A 25,006-nucleotide genomic window follows, 5' to 3' on the forward strand; every position below is an offset into this window, starting at 1 on the left:
GCAGAGGCAGCCCTTGAACCCAGTCACTGCAGTCTGGGACACAGGTGTCCCAAGCGACAGCCACTGTGCTCAAGTCCAGCCCCACACTGGGCTATTTAATAAGAGACCCAGCAGCTGGCCTACACCAGCAAGTGTGTCTTACCTGACGAAGTATTCGTCCATTCAACACGTTCCTCAGGCTTCACACATGGCAGACACTCTCCTAGGCCCTTAACAAACCAGTCTGGAGCAAAACCCGAGGCAGCGCCTTTGGGGAGCTGACATTTCAGTGAAGAAACTGATCATCAACCAGCACGTGAGTAACTGTGGCTGCCAGGGCGAGTGGTGTGGGAGAAGTCGGGGGGGGGGGGGGGGGCGCTGGATTTTGATTTTTGGAAGGTCAGGCAAGACCTCACTTCCTGAGGGAGGGCGAGAATGAAGTGAGGAGACTGGAGAGATCCCGGGCTGAACAGGAGCAGGCCAGGGCCGGGGAACCTCAGGGGGCCAGCAGCTGGTATGGAGGTGGGGGGGGGGGTGGTGCTGATGAGCTCCGAGGGAGAGCAGGAGTCCGATCTCACAGGGGCTCCCCAATCCACTCTAAGGACTAACTCAGAGCATGAGAGGAAGCCAGCCAATGAGGGTAAAAGTCCTTTTGTTTTTAAAGAAAAACTAGCTTGGTTCAACTTTGTTAACCAAAGGCCCTAAAAACACTTTTTTAATGTTTTTATGTTCATTTTTAATTATTTTTTTTAAGATTTATTTTCATTTATTTGGAAGAGTTAGAGAGAGAGAGAGTCTTCTGTCTGCTAGTTCACTCCCCTGATGGCTGCAATAGCCAGAGCTGAGCTGATCTGAAGTCAGGAAACAGGAGTTTCTTCTGGGTCTTCTATGTGGGTGCAGGGGCCCAAGGACTTGGGCCATCTTCCACTGCTTTCCCAGGCCATAGCAGAGAGCTGGATCAGAAGAGAAGCAGCTGGGACTCGAACCAGCGCCTATGTGGGATGACCGTGCTTCAGGCTGGGGTTTTAACCCACTGTGCCACAGTGCCGGCCCCTATGTTTTTATTTTTTAAGATGTATTTATTTATTAGAAAGGCAGGGTTACAGACAGACAGCGGCAGAGAGAGATCTTCTATCCCCTGGTTCACTCCCCAGATGACTGCAATGGCCAGAAAGTGGGACCGATCAGAAACCAGGAGCTTGGAGCTTCCTCCAGGTCTCCCACGCTGGTGCCGGGACCCAAGCACTTGGACCATCTTCCACTGCTTTCCCAGGTGCATTAGCAGAGAACTGGATTGGAAGTGGAGCAGCCGATCTGGAACCAAAACCCATATGGGATGCTAGGATTGCAGGCGGCAGCTCTACCCTCTATTCCACAGCATCGGCCCCCTAAAAACACTGAGTTCCTGCTATTAGCCCTCTAGTAGGAGGGCTCTGAACAGAAAGTGGCAAGAGCTTCATCCCACGTGTGACAGGGTCACCCTGGCTGCTGCATAGAGACTGGCAGAGGACAGGGGACCCTGTGGGAAGCAGGGCCTACGAGGTGGTGGGAGGGGGTGTAGGGGGAACCAAGGCGAGGAGAAGTAGCTGGGCTTGGGATGTGTCATAGGCAGAGGCAGGGTTGCTGACATGAGGGGCTAGGCATTTTTAAAAAATTGGCTTCACTGTTATTTAGGTATGGCGAGGCCAAGATCAGAAGACAAATACCATTGAGAAGATGGTTTGTCACTCACAGTTTCAAAGAGGGGATGTGTTACAGGGGTGTAGGGCACTCAGAGAAGCGCAGGATCAAACAGGAGGTAGAAGGAGCAAGGAGGGCAAGAAACTTCACCATGGTTCACTTTTTATTTTCATTTATTTATCCAGGAGACAGAAAAACAGAGAGACAGTGACAGAGGCACAGATTTTTCTCTCCATCTGGTTCACTCTCCAAATGGCTGCAGCAGTCCCCCCAGCCAAAGCTGGGAGCCAGGAACTCAACCCAGGTCCCCCATGTGGGTGGCAGGAACCCAACAACTTGAGCCATCAACCACTGCCTCCCAGGCTATGTTCACGCGGGAAGCTGAGCCTGGGCCAAGAATGGAACCCAGGCACTCCGACACGCAGCTGGACCACTGGGAACAGCTCACTGTGGTGTCTATAGGAAGGAGGATGAGGCAGGTGAGCTGGTTTAGGATTGGCGAGCTTGAATAATCACAGTAAGGGGTGGGGCTGTCTGGTCATCTGGAACCTGGCCCTGAGCTGGCTGGGGCAGGAGTAGCAGGCCTGTGTAGGCATGGGCTTCGAGTTGGTTTGTCTGCACAGGAAAGGTGCCAGTCATTTGTCATCTCTAGGACCTGGATGTCTTTTAGGGACAGTCCCTCTAGAGTCAGCCAAGGCCCTAGGTGTCGAAGCACCTGCACAAAACAACATGTTTCAAACATATGGAGGAAAGGAGGAACCCTCTGAGGTTTAGCCAGGGCCACTCAAAGGATACAGTCAACTCTCACCACTGATGACCTCACCGGAAGTCACCTGCGCTCTCCCAGCTCTGAACTCTATTTCCAGAACAGCCACTGTTCTATTCCTGGTCTGGCTCCCTCTTGTGGCGAACATGTATCCTCATGTAGTGTCTGATGTGAAGATAAAAACCTGACTTCACACGTTGGGAAAACAGACCTGATGTCCCCCGGCTGCTGTTCGTTCTTCTCATCAGGCTGGGCTTTGAGTCGCTGAATGAAGACACTACTTTCAGGGCTTTTTAATGTTCTCCATCAGCTCACATGTCAGGAGGGTTCATACCTCCTTTGGAACTAAGCCGAAGAAAGCTGGTTAATCTTCTAAAACAAACAAAAGTATTTTAGTGCTGCCAAGCTCTTTAAAATCCTATCTCACTAGGGCACAGGTGTCTGCGAAACATGACCTGTGGGTTCATTAATCCTCAATCAATCTAATCTTACACTTGCCTACCTCTCATCCGTAATGATCCAACAATGTGGGGGAAAGGGTCAGCTCACGAGGGGAAGTTACCTGCTAAAGGCAGGCACCAACAGGACAGAATTAAACCTGCTGGGCAGAAGCCTTCCTGGGTTTCTTGCTAGACTCGACAATTAACTCCTCTCTGGGGCAAAGATGAAATTTCTCCAAATCAGGGAAATCTTTGTGTGTTGGCGGGGCGTGCGGGGGCTTAAATGAAAGGCAGCATTACAAAGAGAGTGAAAGATTTTCCATCTGCTGGTTCACTCCCCCAGATGGATGCAATGGCCAGGGCTCAGCCAGGCTGAAACCAGGAGCCTGGAACTCCATCCGGGTCTCCTACTTGGGTAGCAGGGACTTGAGCATCTGGACCGTCTTCTGCTGCTTTCCCAGGCACATGAGCAGGGATCTGGGATGGAAGTGGAGCAGCCAGGATTCAAGCCAGAGCTCTTGTAGAGGAAATGTGGCCAGCCACAGCCAGAGACAAAGAAAAACGAATCCCGCCCCCTTCCCAACACAAACCTTGAAAAGTGGCTGCTCACAATTAACTAGTGAAGCAGCTGCCCACTGCGATCTTGTCTAGGGAGGGAAGACGTCCTAAGTTCTGCTTCTGTAAACTCCAGTCATAAATCTGTCCTATGAATCTGCTCCTCATATCTCTTTTACAAATATACTGGACCCACCGACCATTGGAAGTGTGGTCCTAAGTCATGTAGGCTGCAATTTAAACCCACCAATGTTGCAACAGCTAAGGTATGATGTTGATGAACCCATAAGTATTGTAAGAAAATTGGAATTGTTGCTCAGTTCTCAGGAAATGATCCCAGCTGAGCCTGGAATCAGCAGGATTAATTAATAAACTGCTTTGATCCTCCACTGTCTGGTGCCTGTTTGAACGAAGGGTGTTTTCCCATCCCAGGTTTCTGTAACACTCTGACATCGGATCCTGGTGTTGCAAGTGGCGGCTTGACCTGCTGCACCACAACACTGGCCTGCCTTTCTTTTTCTTTCTCCCTTCTTGTTTCACCTTCCTCCATTCCTTCCATGCTTTCTTTCTTTCTCTTTCTTCTTTCTTTTTTTTAAAAAAGATTTATTTAATTATTTGAAAGTCACAATTACAGAGAGAGAGGGAGAGACAAAAACAGAGATCTTCCATCTGCTGGCTCACTCCCCAAATGGCCACAACTGCTGGGGCTGGGCAAAGCCAAAGCCAGGAGCCAGGAGCTTCATCTGAGCCTCCCACATGGGTGGCAGGGGCCCAAGCGCTTGGGCCATCTTCTGCTGCTTTCCCAGGTGCATTAGCAAGGGGCTGTATTGGAAGTGAAGGAGCTGGGACTCCACCCGGTGTCCATACGGGATGCCAGCACTGTAGATGATGGCTTAATCCACTACACCACAGAGCCAGCCCCTATTTATTTCCTTTTAACATAGAAAAATAAGAGAGCACCACCTCTGGTTCACATCCCCAAATAATCTTCAACAGCTCCATCCCAGGCTGGACCAGGCCAAAGCCAGGAGCCAGGAGCTCAATCCTGATCCCCCACATATGTGAAAGGAACCCAATTACTCGAGCCATGACTGTGGCCTCCCAGGTCCCCGTATCAGCAGGCAACTGGAGTCAGAAGCAGAGCTGGTCACCAATCCCAGGTACCCCACTCGGTACCCACTCAACCAACAGGCTGGATGCCCACCCTAAATGTATCTTTTGATTGCACTTTCCACAAACTTTTTGAGATCCCCTGTATATACATGCATGTGCACACGTGTGGGCACAGGAACATCACTGATCTAAGACAGACTTCCCGCACCCACCACCCTGCGGACCACAGCCAGAAACCTGGAAACAAGCGACTTCTGAACCGTCAGTAGCTATTTAAAAAGTCACACACCTCCCTCCGTGGAAGCTGATATGGGTAAGGCTGCACTCAAGAAGGGATGAGGAGGCAGGGTCTCCCAAGACCCAATTTACAGGCACCACCCAAATCCCCCCATCTCCCACGCTGAGCCAACAGCGCTGAGGAGTCAGCACACGCAACCCTCATCACACACCTCCGCCTCATTCTCCATCACGTGCCAGATGCCATGACACCTTCCTGGGGACCACCAGGTGCGCTGCAGTCCTGCCCCAAATCCTCAATCAGGTCACCCCCTGAGCACCAGCCCTACTCTATAAGGGGATGACCCCAGCCAGGCTGGGGGGCAATTCTCTCTCTTGAGGTCACCATGCTCACGTCTGTGTACTTTCAGTAAACCCTGTTCTGTTCTCCTCTCCCTACATCTCCTTGTCGCATTCTTACACACGGGGAAGGCAGGAATCAGCACCAAGTCTAGCTGGGGGTCTCCCTGAGCCCAGCCAGGGCTCTCGATCCCCACTACATAATTTGGGGGCCCCTACCCCCACAACAGAGGTCACTGGAGAGCATAGGTTTCCAGCTCAGGGCCTCTGACCCGGTGCGCAATGAGACCTGGCCAGGAAGAGGACAGAAAAGCACACGAAAAATGCAGCTTGTTTGCCGAAAGTCTCCTTTCCAGTTTTTCAGCACCACAGCTCCTGACCTGTGTGCCTTAACCTCAGAAAATGTTCTCGGCCAGTCACTTCTCCGAGTGGGACGGAGGAATCCTCCGGGAATTTGTTGAACGTGCAGGTTCTTGGGCCGCGTTTACACACAGCCTACCTGGGGATCAGGTCCCCCCAAGATGTTCCCACTTTTCAGAGCAGCCCAGTAACTGGTGCTCATATTGATGCTCCTGGGGAATTCAGAAGAGCTCAAAGTAAGCTGAGTCCACTCTGCTTACCGATAACGGTCATCATCAGAGCCTGGGCTTCCCTCAAGAACACAAAAATGCCTCTTGGGAGCCACTGTAGATCAGAGCAGAGAAACTCACCAGAGAAGGACAACAATGACTGTCAGACCAGCGGGACTTGAATGGATAAAACAGCTCAGACAACAATCGGGGTGCTCGGAATGTTCTTCTATTTTTTTTTTTTTTTTTTGACAGGCAGAGTGGACAGTGAGAGAGAGACAGAGAGAAAGGTCTTCCTTTTTTTTTTTTTTTGCCGTTGGTTCACCCTCCAATGGCCGCTGCGGCCGGCACACCGCGCTGATCCGATGGCAGGAGCCAGGTGCTTCTCCTGGTCTCCCATGGGGTGCAGGGCCCAAGCACTTGGGCCATCCTCCACTGCACTCCCTGGCCACAGCAGAGAGCTGGCCTGGAAGAGGGGCAACCGGGACAGGATCGGTGCCCCAACTGGGACTAGAACCCGGTGTGCCGGCGCCGCAAGGCGGAGGATTAGCCTAGTGAGCCGCGGCGCCGGCCAGAATGTTCTTCAAAATAGTCGGGGCGGTGGGGGAAGTGGCTGGGACTGTTTTACAACCAGACAGGTACAGGTGAGGAAGCTGAGTCACAGAGGAGGAGGTTTGTTATCTTGTACTAGGTGTTTTGGGTTTTTAAATTCTCACAGTAAAAATCAGAGAAAATTAGAAACCTAGAAGGTTATTAGCTATAAACATGCCAAAAAGCTAGTGTCACAGAGGCAAACATCACCTGTCCTAATGCCTTTTTTGTTTTTATTTTTTCTTTTAAGAGATTTTTATTTATTTGAAGGATAGAGTTTCAGAGACACAGAAAGAGAGAAATCTTCCACCTGCTGGTTCACTCCACAAATGGCCACAACAGCAAGGGCTTGGCCAGGCTGAAGCCAGGAGCCCAGAGCTTCTTCCAGGTATCCTACAAGGGAGCAGGGGCCCAAGCACTTGGGCCATCCTCTGCTGCTTTCCCAGGTGCATTAGCAGGGAGCTGGATCGGAAGTGGAGCAACTGGATCTCAAACCAGCGCCCATATGGAATGCTGGCATTGCAGGCAGTGGTTTTACCTGTTATGCCACAGCACCAGCACCAGTGCCTTTTTTTTCTAAATATGTATGTATTTATGTTTGTATTTATGTTTGAAAGGCATAGAGACAGAGGGAGGGGGAGAGACAGAGAGAGAGAAAAATTTCTATTTACCAGTTCCCTCTTCAAATGTCGAAAACAGGCAAGACAGTCTACTGCAGTGGCTTTCAATGTGGTAAGCCTGGGCTTCAGCAGAAGTCAGCTTGTGAAGCGCCCTGGCAGCTCTGCCAAGAGTTGGATCACTGGAAATGGACCTGCCCTGGAGTCGAAGGATGCCCAGGTCAGAGCCACAGATCTTATTGGCTCTAAGCTGAAAAGCCCTTCACTCAGCCCAACTTCCAAAGTGAACACTGCAGCTGAGGGGACAGCCAAGTAGGGTCAGCAACATTGCAGGCAGAACTGTAAATTTCTTGTTAGAGATGTCACCTGCCTTTACCTGGCCAGCTCTCCTCCCAGGCCAGGCACTTCTGTGTCTCTGTATCATCTATATCCATACAAACATGGAATTCCAATATTTTCCCCACGCTTCAATGGAGTGCCTTTCATATCCTCTGGGGCACCTGCTCTCCACTTTATTATTCTGTGTGTTGGAACAGTATTTCCTAGTACAACACAATGCACTTTATTCTGTTCTTCTCTCATCTTTTTAGAAAACTTCTGTCCATCAAGTTTGATAACCCAGCACCCCTTGCAGTGCCTGGTCAGCCATAATTGCTCACGTCGCTGGATGTTGGATCCAGAGTTAGAAGAATGGTTTCCCAAGAGACACCCCGGGACAAGTGTGACCAGGACCAGCCTTGTGCAGGGCCCAGAGTAATGGAAAGTCATGAAAGAGCACATTCGATTTGAGATCGATAGATCTGGACCCGAGCCTGTGCCCTTTGCCCTGTGAGCTCTGTGTTCTCTTTATAAACAAGATAAATAAAAACTGCCCCACCCATTCCACAGGCTTGTTTTACCAGCTGTTTCCCCCTTTGCCTTCCTATGACCAAAATATTCACATTCCAAGAAGCTTGTGCAGCTGGGCTGGCCCGCAGGCCTGGGGTGGCAGGTGAGCCGCCGGGGCAGGGAGGCAGGCAGTGGCTGAGAGGCTTCTGAAAAGCTATGCAAAGGAGATACACATCGTTGGCATGCTGCCTTCCTGCAAGCCACCTCTCACGCAGCAACCACAATGATCTTTTCAGACGGGAAAGCAGATCATGCTATTGCCTGGCTGAAACCCTCAATGGCTTTTCATGGCAGCCTTAGGATAAAATTCAAACTATTTCTCATGGACTGGCCCTATCTACCTCCACATCTCATTCAGTCCCTTCCCCCAACTCTGTGCTCCAGCCAGACCTTCTGTTCCTTAGACTTGCCAAGAGTTCTCCTGGCTCCGGGCCTTGACACCTGCTGATTCCTCCGCCCAGTGCCCTCCCCTCAGCCTTCAACTCTGAACTCACATGGCCTCATTAGCAATGTCTTCCCTGGCCATCCTGTCTTAGAAGTTGTCTCTCATTTACCCTCTGTCATAGCACCACTTTATTTCATCATTGTCCTCTATTCCAAGCTACAGTTATTTTTTGTGTACAAGTACAGCCTTTGTCGTCTTATTGCTAGGTCCTTAGTCCCTTGCAGGGTGTGTGAAACATCAAAGACACTCAATCAGTGTTTACTGAATAAGGGGCAGTGCTTAGTGGATCCATTAAGAAGCTGCTTAGGGGGTCGGCACTGTGGTGCACGGGGTAAAAGCTGCAGCCTGCAGTTTATACTGCCACCAGTTCAAGTCCCGGCTGCTCCACTTCCGATCCAGCTCCCTGCTATGGCCTGGGAAAGCAGTGGAGGATGGCCCAAGTCCTTGGGTGCCTGCACCCACATGGGAGACCTGGAAGAAGCTCCTGGCTCCTGGCTTTGGATGCACCTGGCTCCAGCCATTTGAGGAGAGAACCAGCGGATGGAAGACCTCTCTGCCTCTCCTCTCTCTGTGTAACTCTGACTTTAAAATAAATAAATAAATCTTAAAAAAGAGGAAGAAGCTGCTTGGGCTGCATCCCATATCAGGGTGCCTGGGTTTGAGTCCCAACTCTGCTCCTGATTCAGTGTCCTACCAGTGCACACCCTGGGAAGCAGCAGATGATGATGGCTCAAGTACTTGGACCCCTGCCACAGACATGGGAAACCCAGACTGAGTCTGCCTTTCAAATAAATAATTTAAAATATTTTAAAATATGTATTTTTGGGAGCTGGCATTGTGGCACAGCAGATTAAGCTGCCACCTGCAACAACAGCATCCCGTATGAGTGCTGGTTGTGTTGTGCCTAAGCAAGTGCAAACAGAGGAGCAGAACACAATGATAAAATTTGATGGTCTTGGGGCTGGTGCTGTGGTACAGTAGGTACCTGCATCCCATATGGGCGCTGGTTCTAGTCTCGGCTGCTCCTCTCCCAATCCAGCTCTCTGCTATGGCCTGGGAAAGCAGTAGAAGATGGCCAAAGTCCTTGGGCCCCTGCACCCATGTGGGAGACCCGGAAGAAGCTCCTGGCTCCTGGCTTCAGGTCGTCACAGCTCCAGCCATTGCTGCCATTTGGGGAGTGAACCAGTGGATGGAAGACCTTTTTCTCTGTCTCTCCCTCTCACTGTCTGTAACCTACATCTCAAATAAATTAAAAAAAAAAAAAAAAAATCTGGCCAGCGCCGCAGCTCACTAGGCTAATCCTCTGCCTGCGGTGCCGGCACACCGGGTTCTAGTCCCAGTCGGGGTGCTGGGTTCTGTCCTGGTTGCTCCTCTTCCAGTCCAGCTCTCTGCTGTGGCCCGGGAAGGCAGTGGAGGATGGCCCAAGTGCTTGGGCCCTGCACCTGCATGGGAGACCAGGAGGAAGCACCTGGCTCCTGGCTTCGGATCGGTGCAGTGCGCTGGCCGTAGCAGCCATTTTGGGGGGTGAACCAACAGAAAGGAAGACCTTTCTCTCTGTCTCTGTCTCTCTCTCACTATCTAACTCTGCCTGTAAAAAAAAAAAATCTAAAAAAATAATTGATAGTCCTTTATTGCTTGCAGTGGGGAGTGGGCTCATACCCTAAAGAACTCTCTACCCTGAAGTTCAAAGCAACAGGGCTTATAAAGGCAAAAACCACAAGGAGGGGAGGGGGAAACACCTGGTTGCTAGGGACAGGGGGAATTCATGGTTACTAGGGTCAAGCTGACCTAAAGCATATGCAAAACTAATATCAATTACAATCTTGACAATACAAGTACAGTCTTGACATTAGTCCAGGTACTGACCTAAATCATAAGTGGGACATAGACAAATTACAATCTTAACATTAATCCAGGTGAAGCCTATCTGTTTTAAGCTTGAGTGATCACACAAGGGAGTTTCTGTGTTTTGCCAAGCAGGATGTAGTGTACTGTTATTGTCTTAGGTTTAGACCAGAGTTAGTTTCAGGCCATAGTCTCATGATGGGGGGTGTTCTCTCAAGATAGAGTCTTGGGTGCTCTAAAATCAAGTCCCTGCTGTCAAGATGTCACTGCCAGTTGAGTTCCGGCTGCTTCACTTCTGATCCAGCTCCCTGCTAATGTATGGGCAAGCAGCAGAAGATGGCCCAAGTGCTTGGGTTCCTGCACCCACTTGGGAGAGCCAAGAGGAGTTCCAGGCTCCTGGCTTTGGCCTGGCCCAGTCCTGGCCATTGTTGCCACTGGGGAGTGAACCAGCGGATGGAAGATACCTCTCTCTCTTTTTTCATGTCTCTCCCTCTCTGTAATTCTGCATTTCAAATAATAAATCTTTAAAAATAAATATACATATTTGCATTGAATAAATGAGTAAGTCTTCTTGCACTGAATGAATCTCCATCTTCTATTGATGACTCTTCTTCAAAGGAAACGCAAGGCTGAATAGGAGTGTGTGGTGCAACAGAAGAGCAAGTGTTGGCACAGGACGCGCGGGAAGGGTGGGTCACTTCCAGGAAGAGGCAATCAGGGGAGCCAAGCTGGTGGGGAAAAAAGGCAGAGGCGCACTTGTGACTGGATGAGAGCAGAAAGTAGTGGAAAGTGCTGTGTCACCATCGGCAGTCAACAGCTGGTGGGATTCCCAAGCTATAGATAGCCCAGGAAGTCTTGGGGAAAGACATTTGGAGCAGAAGCGGATGCCTGTAAGGCGAATGCCTGCTCCTTATAAAATTCCATGTAACGTGCTGGGGTGGGGCAGTTCACGCTCTCCACACTTCCTGTTTCTCTCCCATCCTCTCTCCGCACTCCCCCTCCACCCCGTCTTTGGCTGCTCTGTCCCCTCCATCCATTCCTTGTATGGGATAAACTGCTACTCAAGGGGAAAAGGAGGCAAAGATCTCTGGAAAGAGCAGGGGCTGCAAAGTCAGGCAGGTCCAGCACTGCGTTTACATCCTCCCTTCATTCCAGCCAGCAACATTACTGTGGAAAAGCTATTTCACTTCTCTAAAGAAACAATAAATGTACCCCATGAGGGTTATTGTGAAGATTAATATGATAATACATAAAACACCTGGCCCGGTAAGGGGCAAGTAATAGCTATAATTTCTAAATGAGCTCAGTGAGTTTGGAGAGAGTTGATAAGAAAAAGGAAAAAATAGCATTTAAGACAAATCTATAGCAGATATCATATTTAGTGGTGAAACAAGAACAAGACATGGTGTCTTAGAACAAGAACAAGACAAGGATGTGAGCTGTCATCTGTACTGTCGGTTGGGGACTGGTGCTGTCGTGCAGAAGCACCCATATGTGATGTATCGCATCCCTTATCAGAGTACCAGTTCAAGTCCTGGCTACTCCGCTTCCATTCCAACTTCCTGTTAATACACCTGAGAAGGCAGCAGATGATGATGCAAGTACTTAGGCCCCTGCACTCATGCGGGAGAATGCAGTGGAGTTCCCAGTTCCTGAGTTCTGTGTGGCCCAGCCCTGACTATTGCAGCCATTTGGGAAGTGCACCTGCAGATGGAAGCTTGCTCTTTCTCTCTCTCCTTCTCTCTCTGTCCCTCTGCCTTTCATATAAATCAATAAATAAATCCTAAAAAAAATATTAGCTTGGTTATCTTGCCCAGTGCAATAACATAAAGTTTAAAAAAAAATTGTAGGGATTCTGGCCGGCGCCGTGGCTTAACAGGCTAATCCTCCACCTTGCGGCGCCGGCACACCGGGTTCTAGTCCCGGTTGGGGCGCCGGATTCTATCCCGGTTGCCCCTCTTCCAGGCCAGCTCTCTGCTATGGCCCGGGAAGGCAGTGGAGGACGGCCCAAGTCCTTGGGCCCTGCACCCGCATGGGAGACCAGGAGAAACACCTGGCTCCTGGCTTCGGATCAGCGCGATTTGCCATCCGCGGCGGCCATTGGAGGGTGAACCAATGGCAAGGGAAGACCTCTCTCTCTCTCACTGTCCACTCTGCCTGTCAAAATAAATAAATTTAAATAAATAAATAAAAAAGAAAATGGAAATGTTGAAATATATCTTTAAAGAGCAGGAAAAATGAAATTCCTAAAAATAAATAAATCCAGTTCTTCAAGCAAAAAATAATAAAACTAAATTATTAGAAACATTAACCATATTTTTGGGCAGGAAGAATCAATATGTTAAGATAACAATTCCTTGGGGGCTGGCATTGCAGCACAGTGGGTTAAGCTACTGCCTGCAGTGCCAGCAATCCATATGAGCACTAGTTCAGGTCCTGGCTGTTCCACTTCTTTTGTTTGTTTGTTTAACCAAACTTTCGCTCTGTTGATATTTTGTACTGCTTTTTTTTATTTTTAGATTTTTTTTTTTTTTTTTTTGAGAGGCAGAGTTTCAGAAAGACAGAGAGAGGTCTTCCATCATCTGCTGGTTCACTCCCCAAATGGCTGTAACAGCCAGAGCTGGGCCGATCCAAAACCAGGAGCCAGGAGCTTCTTCCAGGTCTCCCACGAGGATGCAGGGGCCCAAACACTTGGGCCATCTTCTACTGCTTTCCCAGGCCATAGCAGAGAGCTGGATTGGAAGTGGAGCAGCCAGAACTTGAACCGGCACCTATGTGGGATGCCAGTGCCAAAGGCAGATGCTTAACTACAGGGCCAGCGCCTGCTCCACTTCTGATCCACTTCCCTGCTAATGTACCTGGGAAAGCAACAGAAAATGGTCCAAGTATTTGGGCCCATGTACCCATGTGGAAGACCTCAAGGGAGTTCCAGGCTCCTGGCTTTGGCCTGGCCCAGCCCCAGCCATTGAGGCCATTTGGGGGGTGAACCAGCAGATGAAAGATCTCTCTGTGTCTCTCCCTCTCTCTCTCTCTGTAACTCTTTCAAATAAATAAATAAATCTTTTTTAAAAAAGTGATATCAATTCCTCTAAGTTGACTGATAAATTAAAAGTATTTCAACAAAAATTCTAATGGGATTTTTCATAGAAGTTGGCAAGTCAAATCTAAAATTTAGATAGAAGAACAAAGGCTCATGAATTATGAAGACTGTGGATAGAGTATGATGAGGGCCTCACCTTTGCAAATATCATGATATAAAGGTCTGAAGATGGGTCAGGCCCATGGCACAACCATTTAGACACCACTTGGGACACCTGGGACACTTGGGACACACATATGGGAGTGCCTGGCTCTGGTTCCAATTACAGCTTCCTGCTGTTGCATACTCTGGAAGGCAGCAAGTGATGGCTAAAGTACTTGTATTCCCGCCACACATGGGAGCCCCTGGCTCCTGACCTCAGCCTGGCACAGTCCCAGTTTTTGTAGGCACTTGAGGAATGAACCAGCAAGTAAAAGATCTTTCTATCTCTAAAGTTAAAGATGTGTATATTGGCCCAGAAATAAATGGACAGAACAGTGGCACTAAAGAGCCCAGAAACACCCATGCATATATGGGGCCTTTACTGGTGATAGAGTGCTAGTTACTAAAGATCAACAGGGAAAGATTGGGCTGCTTAAAACATGGTGCTGGGACAATCAGATATTGCTCCCAGTGTTTGGGCCCCTGCCACCTAACTGGGAGACCCATATGGAGTTCCAGGCTCCTGGTTTCGGCTCTTGGTCCAACCCTGGCCGTTATGGACATTTGGCAAGAAAATCAATGGATAGAAGATTGCTCTCTCTCTCTCTCTCTCGCTCTCGCTCTCGCTCTCACTCTCTCTGTTGTTCTGCCTTTCAATTAGATGGAAATGAGTGAGTAAGCAAATTTTTAGACGCTTTATTTACTTTTTTAAATATTTATTTATTTAAGAGGCAGAGAAAGAGAGACCTTCCATGTACTCGTTCACTCCTCAAATGGCTGCAACGACCAGACCTGGGCCAAACCGAAGCCAGGAGGCTCTTCAGGGTCTCCCACATGGGTGCAGGGGCCCAAGGACTTGGGCCATCTTCTACTGCTTTCCCAGGCCATAGTAGTGAGCTGGATCAGAAGTGGAACAGCCAGGACTCAAACCAGCACCTAAATGGGATGCTAGTACTGAAGGTAGCAGCTTTACCTGCTATGCCACAGTGCAGGTTTCGAAGTTTTATTTATTTATTTGTAAGGCAGGGAGACAGATAGAGTCAGAGAGATCTTCCATCCACTGATTCTCTGCCCAAATGCTAACAACTGAGACTGGGCCATGTCAAAGCCAGGAAACCGGAACTCCATCTGGGTCTCCCACTTGGGTGGCAGGGACCCAAGTACTTAGGCTATGACCTGCCACCTCCCAGGGGGCCCATTAGCAGGAAGCTGGATTGGAAGTGGAATGGATTCTCCAGTGTGGAATGCAGCCAAGCAGTGTCTCCTCTGCTGTGCTACAATGCCTGCCCCCTTCTCAAAATATTTTGCAAAATAATTTTGCCTCTGAAATGATTTATCTACAAGTAAACTCCTTAATTTGTAGTCAGTTATGGTTTCTCAGCAAGAATCCTTTGGAGGGAAATAATCTAGCCCACCACTAATGGTTTTCAAATGTAATTACTATGTTTATGAATATTAATATTTTACTCATTAATGTCAACATGCTTTTTAAATTTGTAGATATTTCATTAAATGCTTACTTTATTGATTTTGTTTTCATATTTTAGAGCCAGTTTTTTTTCCCATGTTTCAAAATGATTCATGGGGTCATTTGAAGGCTCAACAGCCAAAGCTGTGCTGATCCAAAGCCAGAAGCCAGGAGCTTCTTCTGGGTCTCCCACATGGGTACAGGGGCCCAAGGACGTGGGCCATCTTCCACTGCATTCCCAGGCCACAGCAGAGAGCTGGATCAGAAGAGGAGCAGCTGGGTCTCGAACCGGAACCCATGTGGGATGCTGGTGCTTCAGGCCAGGGCATTAACCCACCGTGCCACAGCGCCAGCCCCAATACAAAGCCTTCTTAACAGACAGAAAGACCTTGCTGAGGGCGGGAGCTAGACTAGAATAAAGAGCCCAGCAACACGTTCAGTATAGAAACTGACTGAAGCCCAGAGCCACTTCCCGCTTAAGACAGTTGCAGTGCTCCTGAGTCCGAAACCTGGACAGCAGGTTCAAAAACCTGGGGGACGTGAGAAGTCTGGAGGCTCTGAGAGGAAGACAGGTGCGAGGAAAAGCGACTTCCAGGAGACACTGGCTTCCTGCCCGTGAAATGGGACCGTGTCATCTGGGACGGAAACAGCAGGTCCCTAGGCAACAGGATGTGATCGGAGCAAACCCACACTGGGAAGGCCCCGCAGCCTTTTCCTTTGTTTCTGCTGAGTTGTTCTCTTAGCCGTTTTCTGTTGCTAGAACTGAAGCCCGAAGCTTGGGGCCTTCATAAGGCATAGAGTTCTACTTGGCTCACAGTTCTGGAAGTTGGCAAGTCCAAGATCATGGCGCTGGTACCTCTGCAGGCCTTCTTGGAACACGGGAACCATGGAGGGCTTGCTCTTACAGCAGAGCCACCCCTGAGACGGCTCATTAACCTACTTATCTGTTGATCCAGGAGTGGATTAATCTACCTTGAAGGCTGAGCCCCCGTGAGCGGGGATTACATTTCAAGATAAGTTTTTATGTTTATTTATTTATTTATGTATTTATTTCAAAAGGAGAAGAAGCATCAGTGATGCTTTTATTTTCTTGACAGGCAGAGTTAGTGAGAGAGAGACAGAGAAAGGTCTTCCTTCTGTTGGTTCACCCCTCAAATGGCTTCTGCGGCCGGAGCGCTGCACCGATCCGAAGCCAGGAGCCAGGTGCTTCTCCTGGCCTCCCATGGGGTGCAGGGCCCAAGCACCTGGGCCATCCTCCACTGCCCTCCTGGGCCATAGCAGAGAGCTGGCCTGGAAGAGGAGCAACCGGGACAGAATCCGGCGCCCCGACCAGGACTAGAACCCGGTGTGCCGGCGCCGCAGGCAGAGGATTAGCCAAGTGAGCTGCAGTGCCAGCAATGCTTTTTTTAAAGATTTATTTTTTATTTATTTGAAAGGCAGCATTCCAGAGAGAGGAGAGAGGGAGAGAATCTTCCACCTGCTGGTTCCATCTTCCCCAAATGACTGCAACATTACTGCAGGCTAATCTGATAATAAACAAGCGTCTTAAGGAAGCAGCTGTCATTGTCCCCACTTTGCAGGTGGGGAAACTGAGTCTGAGAGAGCTGTAACATGGTGTAAGGGTCTTGCTGAGATTCAGCTGGCAGAACCAGACCTTGGCTGTCATCAGGACACAAGAGGAAAAGAAAAGGCATTCAGGGCAGGATTTGAAACATGGCTGATGATGTGGACCAGCAACAAACTACCAACACCTTTGAAGAGCCCCTGGGACTCTTCAGGCTCAGCCCGGGTGAACAAATTGATGTGAAAATGAGAAGGTGCTGAGAGCTTCAAGGCAGATTATGCTTATGATCAGCACTGAAATGTGGTGCTGGGAGATGTGGAAGAAACAGTGATGGCCACAGAAATTGGTGCAGAAACATGGGAAGAGAGACACAGGTCAACAAAACGGAACATCCTGATGCGCTTTGTCTGGGCAGGTAGTGTTGTGCTGGCTGCCCCTCCACTGAGAGGTGACGGAAACAAAGAACTGACCCCGTGTGGGGAGTAGGAGACTTCATACAACTGCCTCTTTAAAGGGACAGGACATTCACAGGAGAAATTTGCGTACAATTTGATACTGAGAGATGACCCAGGGATTCTTCCACTCCTGAAATGAGTTGATTTGCGACTTAGAACCTCTGAAGCTGAACGACAGTTCTATTTTCCCTCAGCTCTTCCAGTCAATGTGGGAGACAGGCACAACTCTTTCTGGAGTTGGTTTGCTCCATTGTATAAATGTACTCTTATTTTTTTCCTTTAAAATAAAGTTGATGTTTCCTTTTTGACTTTATTTAAAAAAAAAAAAAAGAAAACAAATTCAGCACTTTAAATTCCTTGCCTTTTTTTTTTTTTTTTTTTTTTGACAGGCAGAGAGGGCAGTGAGAGAGAGAGAGAGACAGAGAGAAAGGTCTTCCTTTGCGTTGGTTCACCCTCCAATGGCCACCGCGGCCTGCACACCGCGCTGATCCGAAGGCAGGAGCCAGGTGCTCCTCCTGGTCTCCCATGCGGGTGCAGGGCCCATGGACTTGGGCCATCTTCCACTGCCTTCCTGGGCCACAGCAGGGAGCTGGACTGGAAGAAGGGCAACTGGGACAGAATCCGGTGCCCTGACCGGGACTAGAACCCAGGATGCCGGCACCACAGGTGGAGGATTAGCCTATTGTGCCACGGTGCCAGCCAATTCCTTGCCTTTTTAAAATTAGGAAATGCTGTTTTGTTAAGCTTGGTCAGGAAGTCCACAGCAGAAGGTCTCTGTTTGCACTTTCATGCAACAAAACTCTCAGGAGGCACACGTCCCCGGCAGTCTCAGAGGGACATCGCTGTGGCATTGTGCTGGGCACAATTGCTCGCTTTCACGAAGCCTGACTCAACCATCACATCAAGAATCGTTTCCCTTCTAAAGTCCTTGGAGCCAAGTTGGTAAAGAATCAAGAAGTGTTTCTTAAGGATATGAGTGATTTTCAAACGGCAAATACTTTGGGGAAGAAGCTGCTTGCGTAGAAAACAAACAGCGTCCAAATATAAGACGCTGACTGCAAAGATAGGGAGACTGACGTATACGACCCAGGTTATGATAAACAGAACCGATGAGACTCCTGGCTCCTCCTCCCCCTCTTAAAGCCCCAGGGAGAAAGATGCTCTGTGAATTCTCAAGCAGTGGCTCCTGCCTCTGCCTGGTTCCGCACATTGAAAAGGCACAGAGACATCAGGTCATAAAGCCGCGAACCCACAAAGCTGAAGACACCTGTTGTCTGGGAAGCAGCCTTCACAGACCAGTGACCATGCATTTATGTCAGCAGGCTTCAAGATCTTTAGATCACACACCTTTCTCAGAAAGAATAGTTGTTCAGCAGGCATCCCAATGCACTTGCATGGGTTCATCTAAAACAGTAGGGGCCGGTGCTATGCATACTAAGCTAAGCCTCTGCCTGTGGTGCTGGCATCCCATATGGGCACTGGTTCAAGTCCCGGCTACTCTGCTTCTGATCCAGCTCTCTAATACAGAGGTACTCACAAAAGTTGTGGAAAATGGAATTAAAAGACAAGTTTATTTAAACATTTTTATTTATTTCCACTTTATTTGAAAGACAAAAAACCAGAGAGACCCAGAGAAAGATCTTCCATCTGCAGAGCGCTCGTCAAATGCCTGGCTTGGCTCCTGGGTGCTCTCGTGGGCCAGGAAGGGTCGGGTGGGAGGAATGTCTTCCAGCTGCTGAGAATTAGGTCTGTACCCACTGACGGGCGCAGGGGAAAGAGCAGCCATCTTTGAGGAACCAGGAAGTGGAGCGCGGCCAGGAAGCCTTCCTGGACCTCCCTGGCCTGGGCGCCTCAGGGCTGGAGGACTGAAGCAGGGGTCAGACGCTGGCTCCTTGCTGTCTGACAGGCCAAAGCCAGGAGTCAAGAATCCCATCCAGGGCTCGGCACTGTGGTGCAGTAGGTTAATCCTCCGCCTGCAGCGCCATCATCCCATATGGGTACCGGTTCTAGTCCTGGCTGCTGCTCTTCCAATCCAGCTCTCTGCTATGGCCTGGGAAAGCAGTAGAAGATGGCCCTAGTGCCTGGGCCCCTGTACCCGTGTGGGAGACCCCTGGCTCCTGGCTTTGGATTGGTGCAGCTCTATTGCAGCCATTTGGGGAGTGAACAGTGGAAGGAAAGCCTTTCTCTCTCTCTCACTTTAACTATCTGTAACTACGCTCTCATTGTCTGTAACTCTCTCTCTCAAACAAATAAAATCTTTAAAAAAAAAAAAAAAAGAATCCATCCAGGTCTCCCACATGGTGACAGGGACCCCGAAGCTTGCTACCTCCAAGGGTGAACATTAACAGGAAGCTGGATTGGACAAGGAGGAGCCGGGACCCAAACCAGGCACTCTGCTACGGGTTGCAGGTGTCCCAAACAGCGTTTTAACCCCAGCACTAAATGTCCACCCCAAACGGTTCATTTTGATGTAAAAATTTTGAAACTCATACTTTTTTCATAGTATCATTTGTCCATGAACTTTTTGAAGTATACTCATATTTTTCAGTAAAAGTAGTGGGATTAAATGTTTCATTATTTTGAAAATCTTCATTTCACACTTCATGAAAAAGCAAGGGTGAAGGTCTGTTTCTAAATCCATTTTATGCTGAGGCTTGCATCAATGACCTTCAAAGCTAGAACCCACCCTTACACAGATCCGCAGACCCAAAAGTCAGCCAGACTCAGGAAACCCCAGTCCTGAGTCATCCAATCCATGCCCCAGCTACAGGAAAGTTGTACTGGAATTCATTTACTGGGATGCCCCCTCCTAATATTGTTCTTGCAAACTAATTAGTGTTGCATTTCTATTTTTAATAAATGGATCCAAAGCCTGGTATAAGTTTCAGTTTGCAAGATTTTTCTACAGGATGGAAAATTCTAACTTTTAAAATGCTCAGATAGGGACCAGTGGGTCTCCCATGTGGGTGGCAGGGGCCCAAGCACTAGGGGCATACTCTACTCCTTTGCCAGGAGTACTTGTAGAGTACCGGATAGAAAGAGGAGCAGCCAGGACTCGAACTGCTACTCATCTGGGATGCTGGCATCGTGGGAGGCAGCTTAGTCCACTGCACCACAATGCTGGCCCCTTCTGAGATGGACTGGAAGAGATCACAAACGTATGCAGATTCTATGTCAGACTTTTTACAGACACTGTTTTAGATTCAGGAGTAAACTTGTGTACTGTCATTGTGTAGTGGGCTGCTGGTTTGAAGCTAGAGGCACTTCCTAGGATAACTCAGATGACGTATTAACTCCAAATCACACTGCACAACAGTGCAGGCCAAGACAGCAGCTGCATGGAATCTGGGCCCAAGCCCCTTCTCTTCTGTTGCTCTGCCACTCCTAGGACGTTGCCTAGCAAATGATATCTCTATGGCTCCCACACTCAGTTCTCCAACTTCCTGCAAGAGAGCTTTTCCTTGGGGCAGGTGGAGAGGGAGGCAGAATGGCACTAACTCAGGCTCTCCCACAAAGTTCTTGCCCATGGAGGGCAGGTGCATCAGGTAGCATGAGGCGGCTCTGCCCACACAGGCAGTCCCTAGGCAGAGCTGCTGCAATCTCATCCCTGGCCGGTGCCATGGCTCAACAGGCTAATCCTCTGCCTCCGGTGCCGGCACACCGGGTTCTAGTCCCAGTCGGGGTGCTGGATTCTATCCTGGTTGCCCCTCTTCCAGTCCAGCTCTCTGCTATGGCCAGGGAGTGCAGTGGAGGATGGCCCAAGTGCTTGGGCCCTGCACCCACATGGGAGACCAGGAGAAGCACCTGGCTCCTGCCTTCGGATCAGCGAGATGCGCCGGCCGCAGCGGCCATTGGAGGGTGAACCAACGGTAAAGGAAGACCTTTCTCTCTGTCTCTGTCTCTCTCTCTCACTATCCACTCTGCCTGTCAAAAAAAAAAAAAAAAAAAAAAAAAGCCCTCATCCCAATGTCCTCAAGTCTCCTTTGTCTTTCATCCAAAGGTTTCTTCCTATTAGGGCTGAGTTCAGCTGGGGGTTCACCAAAGTCCTGAAATAAGTAGGCCCTGGGGCCGGCACTGTAGCGCAGTGGGTTAATGCCCTGGCCAGAAGTGCTGGCATCCCCTATGGGTGCCGGTTCTAGTCCCGGCTGCTCCACTTCTGATCCAGCTCTCTGCTCTGGCCTAGGAAAGCAGTAGAAGATGGAAGCAGCAGAAGATGGCCCAAGTCCTTGGGCCCCTGCACCCACGTGGGAGACCCGGAAGAAGCTCTTGGCTCCTGGCTTTGGATTGGTGCAGCTCTGGCCATTGTGGCCAACTGGGGAGTCAACCATGGGATGGAAGGTCTCTCTCTCTCTCTCTCTCTCTCTCTCTCTCTCTGCCTCTCCTCTCTCTGTGTAACTCTGACTTTCAAGTAAATCAATAAATCTTTAAAAAGAAAAAAAAAAAAAAACGAAAGAAAGAAGCAGTCCCCACTGGGGTAGTGGCTGTGGGACGCCATTCTTCAGGTCATCTTGTAATGTGTAGGCATCCAGTCCAGGCCAACTCTAAGCTCCCTCCTATGCCAGACAGGGATAGAAAGGATGGAGGCAGCCAGAGGAACATGCAGCCCTGGAAGAAATCTGCTTACATCTCTTTGGCCAGTGTTGTACCCTATGTCCACACCTACCTGTAAAGGCAACTGGTGGAGGCCAGACAAACCCAGGGGTCTGTTACCAAGAAAAAAGGAAGGGAGATGTTATAGGCTGAATTGCATTCTGCCCCAAAAAATGGCATGTTGGAGTCCTGGGCCCTAGCATCTCAGAATGAGACTTTATTTGGAGATGGGGTACTTACAGATGTCACCAAGGTAAAGTGAGGTCATCAGATTGGACCCAATGCGGTATGACCAGTGTCCTTACAAGAGGAAATCAGGACACAGAGACAGAAAAACACACAGTCGTGTGTCACTTAACATGTCACTAGGCAATTCCATCATGTGTGAACACTACAAACTGTACTTACACAAACTAAGATGCCTCCAGTATCACCAGGTGACCCAATCATATGGGTCCACTGTCACATCCCAAAGGCTTGGTGGGCAGGGCGTGCCTGCAGAGAGAAGGCAGTGTGAACCGACCAGAAGAACCTCAGTGCTACGGTTTGCATGTGGCTTGTGTCACAAAGGTTCGTGTGTTGGAAGTCTGGTCCCCTGTGTGGCCATTTGGGAAGTGGTGCGAATTCTATAGGAGATGGGGCCTAGTGGGCGGTGACAGGGTCACGGGAGCACTGCTCTTGGGAGGAATTAGGTAGTTCTTAGGGGGACTGAGTTGGTTATCAAAGAAAAACCTGGCCCCTCCCTGCTCTCTGGCTTCCTGGCCCCTCACAGGAGCTGTCCTTACATGCGCTCCCACCACGATGCTGTCTGCATCACTCGTGAGGGGGGCAGCCAGGGGTCCTCTTGAGAGCCAGTGCCATGCACTTTGAATGTCCAGTCTCGGAAACTATGAGCTAAATAAACCTCTTTTCTTTACAATGTAACCAGCCTCAGGCACTTCATTATAGCAATGGAAAAAGTTCTAATACAATCTATGAGCCAACGAATGCCCAAGGCTAGGAAGCCAGAAGAAACATGCGAGGCATTCTCTCCCAGCCCTCAGAGGACAGCAACTCTGCCGAGGCTTCCAGCCTCCAGAACTCGGACGTGATCCGTTTCTCTGGTTTAGGTTTGTGGGACTTGGTTATGGCCAGCCCTAGGAAACTAACACAAGAGAGCACAGAAAAATTAGGTCGGCAGTTTGCAGTCTCTTTAAAATAGGCTGTATCTTGGGGGCAGGTGTAGGTTGACAGAACAGCTGAAGAGCAAGCAGAATTTCCCCAGAGCCTCAGCCCTTCTGCACACACACAGCCTCCCCTGCTGTCCGCAGCACACCGGTGACAGTCGATGAGCTTCCTCTAACACATCATCACCATCCAAAGTCCCGAGTTCACGACAGGCTCACTCTCGGTAGTGTACACTGTGTGGGCGTTGACCAGGGAATAAGGACAAGATTCCACCACAACAGTGTCTTCCAGAACGGTTTCACAGCTTCAAAATCCTCCATGCTCCATCCAGTTGTGTTTCCCTCCCCTTTACCCTTGGCAACTTTTTACACTCCCCACAGTTTTGCCTTTTCTAGAATGTCACAGAGTGGGAACCACACAGTCTGTAGCCTTTTGAGACTGTCCTTCTTCCCATGGCTTGATACCTCATTTCTTTGTTTTCTTTTTTTTTTTTTTTTTAGAACATTGCATGGTTTTCTACCATTGTGCTCTTTATAATTGTATCCTGAGCTGCCACATTCCCATCTCTGACCTATCATCTTCTCTTTTTAAAAAAAAAAAAAATTATTTATTAGAAAGGCAGAGTTATAAGGAGGCAGGGGCAGAGAGAGAGAGAGAGAAGTGTTCTATCTGCTAGTTCACTCCCCAGCTGGCCACAACGGCTGGAGCTGTGATGATCCAAAGCCAGGAGCCAGGAGCTTCCTCCAGGTCTACCACACAGGTGCAGGGGCCCAAGGGCTTGAGCCCAGGTACTTGGGCCATCTTCTGCTGCTTTCCCAGGTCATAGCGGAGAGCTGGATTGGAAATGGAGCAGCTGGGACTCGAATTGGCACCCACATGGGTTGCCATCTGGCCACGCCACAGTGCCAGCCTCCTCATTTCTTCTTAGCACTGTAAAAGTTCCATTTGGTTCTTGTTTATATTTTCCATTCTCTCATCACGCTCATGGTTTTCTTTCTTAAACATATGGAGCACATTTGTAACTACTTCAGCATCCATGTCTGTTGAGTTCTATTGTGTCTATCAATTCTGAATCTCTATTAATTGTTTTTTCCTCCAGGTTTATGGTCATATAATCCTGCTTCAATACACGCTTGCTAATTTTTTGTTAGATGCTGGACATCTAAATTTTACTTTTGTTGAATATTGGATGTTTTTGTTAATTCCTACAAATAGCACTGTTTTCTGTTGTGCCATGATAAATTATGGGGTTAATTAGATTCTTTTAAGACTTGCTTTTAAGTTTTGTTAGGGCAGGTGCTAATTTAGTGCCCCACTAAGGTGATAGGCTGCTGAGGATTCTACCTGATGTCCCACGGACTGCAATTGCTTTGCACTGTGATGGGTGGGAATGTGTACTCTTCCCAGCACCACGTGACATCCAAATACTATTCTTTATTCCTTCCTGGTGGTTTTTATCTGAGCATCAGGTAATTCCTCAATACCTTATCATTTGCTGCTGCTCCCTCTGTACAGCTCCCTCCTTCCACCGCTCTGCCCTGGACTCCAATCTTGGTTTTCTGAACTCAGCAAGACTTCTAGAATTCTGTCAAATTTCTGTCTTCTTGCCTGTCACCCTAGAAAATTGCCTCCCAGTGGGCAGGGTTTTGTGTCCTGGCTGCTTCACTTCTGATCCAGCTCCCTGCTAATGTATATGGGAAAGCACAAAGATGGCCGAAGTGCTTGGGCCCCTGCACCTACATGGGAGACCCGGAAGCTCCTGGCTCCTTACTTTAGACTGGCTCAGTTCAGGCCATTGCAGCCATTTGGGGAGTGAACCGGAGGACACTTGTGCTTCTGCCTCTGCCTCTGTTTCTGCCTCTGCCTTTCAAATAAATAAATAAATCTTAAAAAAAAAAAAGTTTGACTCAAACACTTGGAAAAACAAATATGGAAATGACAGATCACAGAAATCAAAGTTCAGATGAAGGAAAATCAAAGCAATACAATGATTAAAAAAAAAAAAAAAAAAACTCAGCATTTAAAAACATCTGGCCAGGGCTGGCGCTGTGGTGCAGTGGGTTAACGCCCTGGCCTGAAGCGCCGGCATCCCATATGGGCGCTGGTTCTAGTCCCTGTTGCTCCTCTTCTGACCCAGCTCTCTGCTATGGCCTGGGAAAGCAGTAGAAGATGACCCAAGTCCTTGGGCCCCTGCACCCGCGTGGGAGACTCGGAAGAAGCTCCAGGCTCCTGGCTTTGGATTGGTGTAGCTTTGCCACTGTGGCCATTTGGGGAATGAACCATTGGATGGAAGACCTCCCTCTCTCTCTCTCTCTGCCTCTCCTCTCTCTGTGTAACTCTGACTTTCAAATAATAAAAATAAATCTTTAAAAAAAAATACATATATGAACCATCTGGCCAGGTGCCAGCCCTGTGGCACAGTAGGTTAAGCCTCTGCCTGTGGCACCAGAATCCCAG

At 49.1% G+C, this 25,006-nt stretch overlaps 1 pseudogene; it reads left to right on the forward strand.

Annotated features, from left to right (window-relative positions):
* The first annotated feature begins 16,486 nt into the window (after positions 1-16,486).
* Positions 16,487-16,823, forward strand: LOC133765251 (U6 snRNA-associated Sm-like protein LSm3; annotated as a pseudogene).
* Positions 16,824-25,006: the final 8,183 nt, after the last annotated feature.

The sequence above is a fragment of the Lepus europaeus genome, chromosome 8 (genome assembly GCF_033115175.1).
Source record: "Lepus europaeus isolate LE1 chromosome 8, mLepTim1.pri, whole genome shotgun sequence".
NCBI classification, from domain to species: Eukaryota; Metazoa; Chordata; class Mammalia; order Lagomorpha; family Leporidae; genus Lepus; species Lepus europaeus.